The sequence below is a fragment of the Heliangelus exortis genome, chromosome 2 (genome assembly GCF_036169615.1).
Source record: "Heliangelus exortis chromosome 2, bHelExo1.hap1, whole genome shotgun sequence".
In the NCBI taxonomy this organism is placed as follows: domain Eukaryota; kingdom Metazoa; phylum Chordata; class Aves; order Apodiformes; family Trochilidae; genus Heliangelus; species Heliangelus exortis.
The window spans coordinates 122,383,240-122,394,432 of record NC_092423.1 but is presented as its reverse complement, the minus strand read 5'-3'; the positions used below and the strand labels follow the sequence as shown (position 1 = coordinate 122,394,432).

At 41.2% G+C, this 11,193-nt stretch overlaps 1 protein-coding gene across 1 annotated transcript in view; it reads left to right on the top strand.

Annotated features, from left to right (window-relative positions):
- Positions 1-920: 920 nt before the first annotated feature.
- Positions 921-11,193, top strand: part of TPD52 (tumor protein D52) — a 149,777-nt gene continuing 139,504 nt past the window's right edge. The window contains exon 1 of the mRNA XM_071737832.1: positions 921-930. The gene's annotated coding sequence lies outside the window, so the exon portion shown is untranslated. The remainder of the gene's footprint in view (positions 931-11,193) is intronic.

Sequence of the window (11,193 nt, the reverse complement as noted above, 5' to 3'; positions counted from 1 at the left end):
GAGTCTTAAAATGAACTTCCATCGAAAAAGAAAAATCTTGATTCTCAGTTTCATAGTTATCCAGTATAAATGACAACAGTGATGCAAGGAGCAGATTGAGTATAAATAGAACATAACCAGCAGCAACATTTGAAATCACTTACAGAAATGGGAACAGGAATTACAGAAGGTCAGGGCAAACAGCTCAGTGCTCTTCTCCTGATGGTCTATTGCTACCATGTCAAATGGGGTTTAGCAAAAAATGTTAAGGGTGGGAAGCACTAGCAAATCTTCTGTTGGATTGTGAGCTGAAACAAAGATCTCACTTAGACAGAAAGCATCTCTGTCAGAACAAATGCCTACAGTTTTACTCATCTTTCTGGGTATGTTTAATGGCCACGCATTCCTAACCATAGGCCAGGAGTCTGTGTATAACACAAAGAAAACTGCATTCACTAGAAAGGGAAATAGAGCATCAGTTTGATAAACCTGCTGCTCTGAAGGCATGAGGGAAGATATTCCTTCTCTTCCTGTAACTTCAGAGGTTACAATTGGCCAAGTAACTTAGTGAGCAGTCTGATTACTACATCACCATCTGGGATAATGAATGATCATCGCTATTGAAGTCACTCCCAGGATAGAGTTCTGTTTGAACCTTGGTATTGATGGAGAGTGTATTTCTACATCTTCAAGGGTTATTTATTCCAACCTGGTGAAAATGCTGCCTCCAGTTCTGAACCTTTATGCAGCACAGCTCCAGATACTTCAGGTTTACTTAGAGGCAAATAGGAGAAGCCTCATCAGTGGTTACTTAGCACTGTTGCTGTCACCTGCACTTCCTGCCTTACTGCTTGTGAAACAATACAACAAAAGTACTATAGCCTTTGGGGAGAAAAAAGAGCATTACTCAAGGCCTTATTGCTGATCCTTGTCACCTTGCTGGCGGGAAGCCTTCTCTCTTCCCTGTTCATGCAAAGTCTAATTCCATATACAACCATAGCAATTGTGAGAGTATGTCACAGGAATTCTGGGAGGAAAGCCACAGGGAAAGAGTCATTGCCTGCTCCCCAGGTGTGTGCACAGAGCCCACTTCCAGCTCTGGGCAAGCTATGTAGGAACCTGCTCTGGGGTCACTCTTCCCTCTCCTCACCTGCACCAGGACTGGAGGGCTCCCACCTGCATCTGCAGGGCTTAACTCTCACTTGGGAAATATTAACAGAAGAGGGATTTTTTTTTTAAACATGTGTAGATGGTACAAGGGGTAATGGTTTTAAGCTGATTGAGGATAGATTTAGGTTAGACACTAGGAAGAAAGTCTTTAGTGCTGGCACTGAGACACTGTAAGAGGTTGCCCAGGGAAGCTGTGGATGCCCCCTCCCTGGGAGTGTTCAAGGCCAGGTTGGATGGGGCTTGGAGCAACCTGGTCTAGCAGGATGTGTCCCTGGCCATGGAGGGGGATTGGAACTAGATGAACTTTAAGGTCCCTTCCAACACAAACCATTCTTTGATTTTGTGATTCTATGAAATGCTTGCCAGTTAGCTCTGGCTTTAACCACTCTCCAAAACCCCAGAATCTGACAACCCTTTAAACATAAAAAGCAGGGAAAACACAAGCATCAAATAACAGTATATTTTTTGAAAACATTTTGACACATTTTCAGTATACCTCAGCTTCAAAATGAAGAGGTGCAGTGCTAGCATTTGTAGCCAGACTTGGAAGTGAAGTATAAGCTAATCACTATTACTCCAGACAAGGGAGTTTTTTACCCTTTGCCTTACCACAAGGACTGAAAAATTGAAAGATAACTGAGGACTGCCCTGAAAACCCTCCAGACACAGTACAAGTGAAATATTTTCTTTGAGCACAGTATTTCAACTGGTATTCAATCTCAACATTTTTTTTTAAACTGCCAGCAACAAAATATGCATCTGGGGTCTGAGAGCCAAAGATCAAGAAGAACCTTTATCAACAATAATGTGTTGATAAATAGAGTAGAAACAAACAATAAATCACAATGAATTAACAGCAAGAATAATGCCTGTGACCTAGTGATTCGCAAGTTATGTAAAGTCATTTGCTGTGAAGCTGCTGTGTTTCTGATTATCACGGTAAGTGGGCAGCTTTATTGATTCTAGATAGGTCTATAATGTCAGGAGCTGAAAAAAAAAGACTTCCCATGCCTTGAGAATGTGAATTCTGTTAATGCATTACTAGCAAATATTGCCACAGAATATGGGACAAAGCAAAAAGAACACTGACAAATGCCAGGGCCAGGTTTACTACAGCACTGTAAGGTTGCACAGCAATGCTGAGGAATATGCTGACCATGATGTTCTGTTTATTTCCTGCTGCTCCCTTAGCTTGAGTCCTAGACTTGCTATTGTCTTCAGATGAATGATTTTAACTTGCTCCCTTTCAGGTGGAAATTTTAGGGGGGAATCTCTGCACTTCTGTATTTGTGACATGCTAACCTGTGTTAAATTTGAGTGTCTTCTTGTAAAGAGTTGCTATTAAGCAAACATTTGCCACTAGGAAAAAAAAAAAAAGAAAAAATTCAAAGGATAAAAGGATGTTTTACTATCACTCACAAAAAAATTTACCAAGCTACCTGATTGTGTGAGAATATTAGCTAGCAACTAAAAAAAAAAAAAAAAAAGAATGCAAAGAATGCATTATGCTACCCAGATTGTCAAGCACAAAGAGATGAATCTTAATATGTTCACCTGGTTCACTATTCTTCCCTTCTACTGTAATGGATGGGAAGAATTTGCAGACATTTTGCTAAAGGCAGCAAGACTTGACAGAAGTTTGGTTCTATCATTGCCATGTTTGTTCCTGTTATGGTACTGGTAGGGATGTGGACAAATAATACATCCAGTATATTGGGTAGTGAAGCTAGGGTACTTTGTAATTTTTGAGGTTATGTTAGCCAAAAAAAAGTACTTTGATTGGAGTACCATGTTTTGTTTGGAAAAACAGAAGCAGCTATGCTAATGAGATAACTGCCTAATCCCTTGCTTACACAAAAAGGGACTTGCTAGCCTTGATCAATTAACAGTAAATGAGCTCAGTAAACGTTTTTTGAAGTGTAGAAGCCAAAGGGAGGCCTGAATAAAACTTGAGGCTAAGGATACCTCCTGGAAGCTGGACCTGTGATGTAGAACTGGAGACAATTTAACCTGAATCTCTTCAAAATTAATTACAGCAGTTGAAGTAATCCAGCACTGGGTTTCCTTTCTCTCAGCTCAAACTCTGGCAACCAGGGCCAGAGTGGTATCAGGCCAGCCTGGGATCCTGCTTAAGAAGAGTATTTCTAGCAAACAAAGCATGCATAAACCCAGTACTAGAGCTTCAAGCTGCTTAGCATTTATTCACCATTTATACCAGGTCAGTAAGGGAATGGTGCAAATCCCTGCACAGTCCCTGCTCCAGTGTCCACTTTACAGGCTTCAGGATTAAGGCTGGGAAACTTTATAGTGATGATACAGCAAAGCTCATTGTATCCTAACCTGCAACCTGAGAGGCAGATGGTAAAGCTTGGGTGCTGGTATCCTTTGTGAAGCAGGCACACTGGTGGGCAGATCATCACCTTAGACAGGAGCTATGTTTCTAGAGGTTCTATGTGGGCTCTCAAAGGTACCATTTGGACCCACACAGAAAGTTTTGTCCTCTTGCTTTCAGTCATATAAAAGAAAATGCACTAGACTTCAATTTCAGTCACTGATCAGCAGCTGGAGAAGTCTGAATTAAAATACGAATTGGAGAGGCTTTCTAATAAAAATATTGTTGCACTCGTCTGCTGCAGCACTTCAGGCACCACAAAGTCACAAAGTCAAAGCCGTTAAAATTAAGCACACACAAACATTAAGATAAAACTTACATGGACAAATATAGTGAAATCACTGTGCCAAGCCAAAAGCCTCTGCAAACACAGAGTTCTGAGAGGACCTCTCCAGCTTTATAAAACTAGAAGGGGTTGGGAGATACAGCTCAAATTCAACTACATCTCTTGTTGCTTGGAAGCCCCATGCCCTAGCAAGTCAGCCTTTAAACTGCATCCCATATCAAAACCAGTCTTATAAAAAACTTGAGTACGCTATGGATGCAAAATGTATGGAGTATAGCTTATTCCTTTTTTAACTTTTTCCTCTGATTTCTGCAGGGTACCTGCTGCTCTCGGTCATCCTTTTCCATCGATATTCTGAAATGGAGCACAGAGAGATGGTAAGGGAAAAGCAGATAGAAACAGGCTTGATAGCACATGGAGCTGGAAATTAACAGAGCTGCCTGCAAAAGAGCAGGAAGCCTCAGCTGTGTTAAGACATCATCTGCAGGGTGAAACCCCACTGCAACCAAGCTGGGCAGCAGGCACTATGTCTCTACTGCACCCTGCAGCTTGCTGTAGAGTTGGAGCTCTTAAGAGCTTGGGCTCCAAAGAGAACTGACATATCTCAAGTATAGACCAGATCTACAGTAGACACAGAAAAGAAAGGACTTTACCTTAGTCCTAAAAGTACAGCTGGAGATACAACTATCAGAGTTGTCCACATTCCCCCAGGTGCTGGATATCATAAAAAACACCCAGCACCTTTCCATTGCTCATTCAATCTTAACTGAGACTTCTTTGTTCTCACCAGGTCTGGTATTGTACTATCTCGTAATTTCTCAGGAAATTTCTACCCCAGGGTTTAGTTAGAGCTGGTGAGGAGGTTGTAGGCTGAGAGTTTTACTTTGAGTATTGTAAAAATTTACTTTTAGAGCACAATGATGTGGAAAGGGCCTCACTGCATAGTGAAAGGAGGGCCAGAGCACCAGGCTTCACCTGCTTCTGAGAAAAAGGAATTAAAAAAAAAAATCCTGAGCATAGAGTAGCAAAGTGATGCTATACATGACATATGAAATATGGGTTGATTGGCAGCCCTGTGGTGGGATAGCTATGGCTGAAAGTGTAAAAAAACCAGACCCAAACTGTATTAATTTACATACCTGCATTAGGTTCAGTGTGGACTTACACAGGGGTAACAAAAGTTATCTTGTATAGCTGAACAGAGAAATTGATATTAGCTGTACTAATAGTACCTTTGATAATTTAAGCTGCATTGCTACTAATCCTGCCTGAAGAAGCTAAGGGCTTTTGTTCTCAAAATAATACTGTGGTTTTAGAAAACAAAAGCCCAAGGAAAGGGTGTTGTTAAGAAGAAAAATATTTGGAATAGAGATACTGTTGATGAAAGAGAGAAACAACTCAAACAAGGGAGAAGAGATAGAAGGAAACAGCATTCTTAGGTTCCTTTAGAAGCCTCTCCTGAGGTGTCCAGGCCCTCATTTGGGGAGGTGTTTGTGCTCACTCAGATATCCCTGATCTTTCATCCTCTCTCAGACTTCAGCAGAGGACTTTTCAAATCTCTCAGGTGTGCTCTGCTGGCTCAGCTTTGATGGGATAAATGGACCTCAGCATCCAGGGTGGAAACACGATCCTGCTATGACTGAATGTGTTTATTAGGGGCTAAGAATACAGAGACAAGAGCCTGCCTATTCCTCAGGTGACAACCACCATTATAAGCCTTCTACCTGTTATTAAAAAACCCTGTAAACAAAGAAAAGGCAGCTGGAATGGATAATCTGAAGTATTTACTAGCACTTTGATTTGAACAAAATCTCACATCATTCCTTCCAAGTAATAAAGACTATTCAAACCTCCTCTGGTGTGCCCTTTAGGGTGGTTAATGATAGGAACGAGCACTTTTCTGGGCTACGCAAGGAGGAAAAAAATAAAAACCATGTAGGGCCCCACTGCTGCAGCTAAAGTGCAATTCCATCTCTGCAAATTAAAAACAAACCCAGAAGGGACAGACTATTAACCTTCATTTTCACCAGAGGAAAGATCCAAGGGAGAAGGGGTTTGTTGAGGACTGAGAGCAGCAGGAAGGGAGGGAAGAGGCAAGACAGGAGCTCAGCTGCTCAATTTCAGGTTGTCCTGGGGGACTTGGCCAAAGCCCCTCTGTGACCCAGCCACCTCCGGCCCCTGGGATGGGGGGATTTTCCCAGGGCCTCAGTGAGCACAGAGCCAGCTCCTGCTGCCCAGTGCTGGAGCTGTAAGTACTGTGGAAATGGATCAGGGGTGGTGTCTGTGGGTGAGAGGGATAATTCTGGAACAGAAGGCTGATTATTCTCCCAGTCATGTCAAATGCCATAATAAAAGCAGTTACTTTGTATGAAAGAGTAAACAAGGAACTGGAGCAACATCATCCCCATGTGTGCCCTTCTCCTCCCTAATATCTGCCCATTTAATTTATTTATGCATTTGAACTTGCTATTTTTGCCCCTCCTGTCTCCCTTCCCCTCCTGCCCAGCTCCCTGCCTGCTCCAGCCTGGCCTGGCCGAGCTGGGCTGGGGTCCCTGGGCTCTCCATCCCCCTGCTCCTGGGGCTGGGGAAAAGCTTGGGAGTCGGTGGTGGAAATTTTACTTGGTGATAGCTTTCCTGGGAAGGGTGGGTTAATTAGCTCACTAAATACTTTCTTATCTCTGGCAGGCAAAATTAGGGAGTCACCTTTACTGGAAGTATTTGAAAGCAAAAGAACTTCAGTTCTTGTTCTCTCCTCGTTTTCTTTTTTTCACACAAAGCCCAGCATTTTAAAGCACTCATTGTTTCCAGTTTTAAAGGAGCTTGTGTTACTTTTTGGTGTATCTTGTGTCTGATCGTACCAATTCTGTCTCAGCATTTTGGAATGTAAGATAATTTCCTTCCTTCTTTCCTCCTCTGTTACTGCTTAGATTACCAGGCATAATCATCCTTTTGGTTTCTTTTACCTACTTTACAAAACAAAAAGCCTTACCCATGCAATGCAAACAATTTGATCTGAACAATTAAAGAAAAGCAACTTTACTGCAACACAGTGCTGTAATTTAAAGACTTTTTCCCAGTAAGAATTTTGGGGAAGTGATGGCAACTGGAGACAGTGGTGATTTGCTTTATTTTTCCAAAAAAGGCTGAGATCCACTGAGTCAGTCGTGTTCAGGATTGAGCTGAAACTGCTAAAAAGACTTTCCAAATAAGGCCTGTTGAAGAAGTTTAGAATATTGTCCTCTATAACAGCAAAGCTATTGAGTTTTTATTGCTTTTGAAAATCATTCAGTGTTTAGGAACACATCATACTGGAAGAGTTGCACCATAGACTTTGTAACACACATTTAAATTGTAATTTTTTCTTCATTATTTTCTGAAACATGCTTGTTATTTTGATCATTTTTAATAGGTTCCTATCTTGAAAAAGTGTAAAGTAATTTTTGAGCAGAGCTGGTAAATACCTTCTTTTTCAGTTCATATAAACTGTGGCTGAACCTCCAAAGCCATTGCTACCAAAATTAACACATAGATTTTGAGGGATGAAAGGAGATATTGGGTCTTTATCTGACTGTAACCTTTAAATTTTTAACTCTAGTGTCTGTGACTTCCCATTTTCATACTTTCTCAACTGTGAAGGAGAATTTTCTTTAAATTCTTATTGTAAAGCAGAGGTTTAAATTAAAATTAATTTAAATAAATACCTGGAAGTTGATCTTGAAAGAAAGTACTAGACACTGGAAAACATGGATTTTTAAAAATGCGTTTTAAGAAATGTATTGAAAATTACTTTTAAAAAGTATCTATATCTACATCTGTTCTTTTGGGGAAAAAAATGGTGGGCCTGAAAATATCCCTGCATTCTGAGACAACAGTGATATTCTTCTCACACATCTATTGATCTGGGGGTATTTTAAAGACCAGGGGTTTGTGCAGTGGGCTTCATCAGATCCTTTGAAGTTTCTCTCTGCTGTATTTCGGCTGTGAATTGAAATTTCTGCGTGTGGTGTTGCTACCCTCAGAATCTTCATTATTGTCTGCTCTCTTATTTTGATACTTTGTACATAAATTAGGCCAAAATATAGTCCTTTATATAAAGATAGCCTTCTGAAGAACTCTTTTCTTTACTTGCTTGCTTGTTTGTTTGCTTGGGGGCCAGTCTTCAGCCGAAGTTGCCAAGCCCTCTTCTGTTGTAATTAAATGGTACAAACAGAAAAAAAAAAAAAAAAAGGAAAATATGTAGTGGTTTCTTTATTCAGAAGGAAATGTTTGATGTAATTTAACATACTATATTCTTGAAAGGCAAGAGGACCAAAACCAGATCCTGAGCCAAGTTTTGTCTTTAGCTACATCCTGCAATCTTAAGCTCTTCCAGAGCCATGCTTTGGAGTGGATCCCTGAAAACCCACGGGGGCTCTGGTGGGTACATTACAGATCTGCAGGACTGGGAGAGGAGCTGATAACCTTTCTGTGGCAGCTCGAAAAAAATAGCCTTTGGTCTGCTTGTCTGCCAGCTCCAACCTTGCCCACACCAAGGGGAGAGGCTGGGGAATGTACCCTGTGCATGGTGCCCTCCTCATGTCAGGGAGGCTCCCTGGGCACATCACAAACCAGCTGTGAATGACTGCAGAGAGCAGGGAGAGCAACTGCATTGGTAGGAACTGAGGTGAAATCACCAGTGTGATAAAACACACCATGGTTTTTGCACCTTGAACTGAGTGTGGAAAGTCCACACATCTCTTCTCCAGTTCTGGCTCCCATAGTCGGTTTGAATATTTAATTCTTCTCTTGGAGGTAACTACATGAGCCAAGGACCTGAAACAATAGGCTATGAGTTGTTTTGTAATTTAGTGTTCCAATGAAGATTTTGCACCACAAGGGCCCATTCTTGCTTGGTCTTGGGGTACCTCTGCAACCCAGACACATGAAATTGAGCTTGTGCTGCAGTGTGGAACACGTTCCCAGGTAATGCAGAGCTATTCTGCAAAGCAGCCAAGGCCTAGTCTTAGAAAAGACATAAGACTAGTAAAGGTTAGTAAAATCTTAAAGATTCATATTGCACCTAGAATAACTCTTCCCCCTTTTTTAAGAGGCAGCCAAAAAGTCCTATATACATTACCATGAAAACATCCCATCCCTATGTACTTTTGCTCTCAAGTCCAGATCTCAGTTAAAACAGAAGCAAGGAAAAGGTGGAGGATGGGGAAATGTGGATGTTTTCCTGTCTTCCGGAAGAACCAAATCACAAATAAAAAATGTATATTACTGGGAGCCATAGAAACAGGTTTCAGGAAACTCGGAAATTCAGTCAATTGGGAAATTAAAAGTAGAAGAGAAACTAAAGAATTCCCAGTCCTTGACAACCACTATGGATGGTCATGATTCAGCTTTTCCCCTTTTTGGGTGGAATGAGGTAAGTATAGTGCATTTAATGTTGCTAGGTCTTGTCATTCTAAAAGGGGATAGCACCACTGATAGCAATGGTCAGAACACCAGCAGGTGGTTTCCAGCAGCTCACTGGGCTCTGTTAGGGAGCAGCAGTCACTGATGAGGATGCTCACGTTCAAGTTCTGTGGTTCTATCATTTTAAAGAATTGCTCTTTTGACCCCTATCTCCATCCCTTCTTTGCAGATAGCTGAACACTGAACAATAGTGGATACTTAAGGAAGCATAAAAGAAGAGGGAAAATACAAAATCAAAATAAGTTCCTGGTCTGCAACCATTTACAACTTAGACAGAAGGGGCAATTTGTATTAAGCAGTGTGTAATGGATTTTTATTTCTTTTTTGTCCAATTACTCCTTGAACTAACATGAACTTCCTACACTGCCAGTGTCCTGTGACAGCCATGTCATACTGTGCTAAGAAGTATTTTCCACTATTTTAATATTTTTTTAGTGCCTTCTGATTTTTTTATGTTTAAAAAGAAAGTTATTCTTTGCTTTTATTTTTCACATCAACCACGATTTTGTCAGCCTCTGCTGTAAGTCCCCTGCCCCTTTAATTTCTTTTCCCTGGGGAACATCTGACCTGGAAAATAGAAGTGTATGAAATCCTTTAACAGAACACGGAGTCACGAAACATCTGTTCATAGAAGCAAAAGCAACAGACTTAGCCTGCACTGCAGAGCCTGCTTTCTTGCAGGAATGTCTTAGTGCAGGATAACACTCAAATTTCAGTTCTGAAAGCAAGACCTCGACCTTTTGCCAGTCTAGTTAAATCAGCTTTACAAGTGTCATAAATCCTGGGCTTGTACAAAGCTTTTGAACAGCTACACATCTTTTGGAATCACAAGCAGCAACAAAACCTTTGTGTTGCCTTCTTATGACTGCTTAAGCAATAGTTTTAAACTTTGGAGAAATAAAGTGTTACTTTCAAGGCTTTCAGATAAAGGATCGACTTCAGGAAAGAATTCTAAAATTTTGCAGCTAGTCTTTCTCCTCTTTCGTTCTTTTTCCTTTAGAATTAATTGTATCATACTTCCCAACTACCCGCAGCTGCCCTCCAGTTTTGAGAGGCTCGACTTTGCAGCTGTAGTTGGAGAGGAATTTGAAGGTCAGAAGTGTCTGATGCTGATAAGCAATGTCTCTACTGCTCCACCTGCAGGCCTGGGGCTTATCTTTAAATGCCCTTTGCATCAAAGACTTCTGCATTTTGGAGGCAGAGGTGTGATGTAAGTATAAATACATGTCTTGACACCAGTGGAAGTGGAGACCTGGTAAGAGATTTTAGTGCTATTCAGTTTGGGAACAATTTACATGGGAGAAAACATTTATCTGGCAACTATTAACCACAATATTTGGTTGGGCTACAAGTGTTTTCCTACATCTCTTTGCACTCCCAGGCTTTTCTCATTACATCTGCAAGTGCTTGAGAAAGTTCTGGAAAATGGCTCACAGGTGCATTGCAAGACAAAACCAACCCTTGGTGCCTTGCAAGAGGACTCTGGTGGGAGATCCTGGAAGGGAATCACACTTTATCTCATAGCAGAGAAGCTCAAGGACAGAAAGGAGGATGGGACCAGCTGGGAAACACTAAACAAATGAGCCTGAACACCCACACCTCATTCTATCCCAATGGCCTTGAAAAGTGTTTACAGATAAAAGAGCTGTGAATTGTTCTCTTTGCTTGTGCTGGGAATTCAGAAGGAAATCAGTGTAGGAAGCCTGGGTGAGTTTATTACCTTCACAAATCCTGGGAAGTTGTTTTGTGTTCTGTTAAAGTATTATTGTGCTAAAAAGCTTTTGATAGCAGAGCCTTTCCTGTGTAGCACTAGATTTACTGCTGGTCTTATTTTGGTAACAGGGAAGGAACACGTTGCAAAGCCAAGCCACAAACTTCTCTGACTCTGGAACTTCTTGCAAAACAG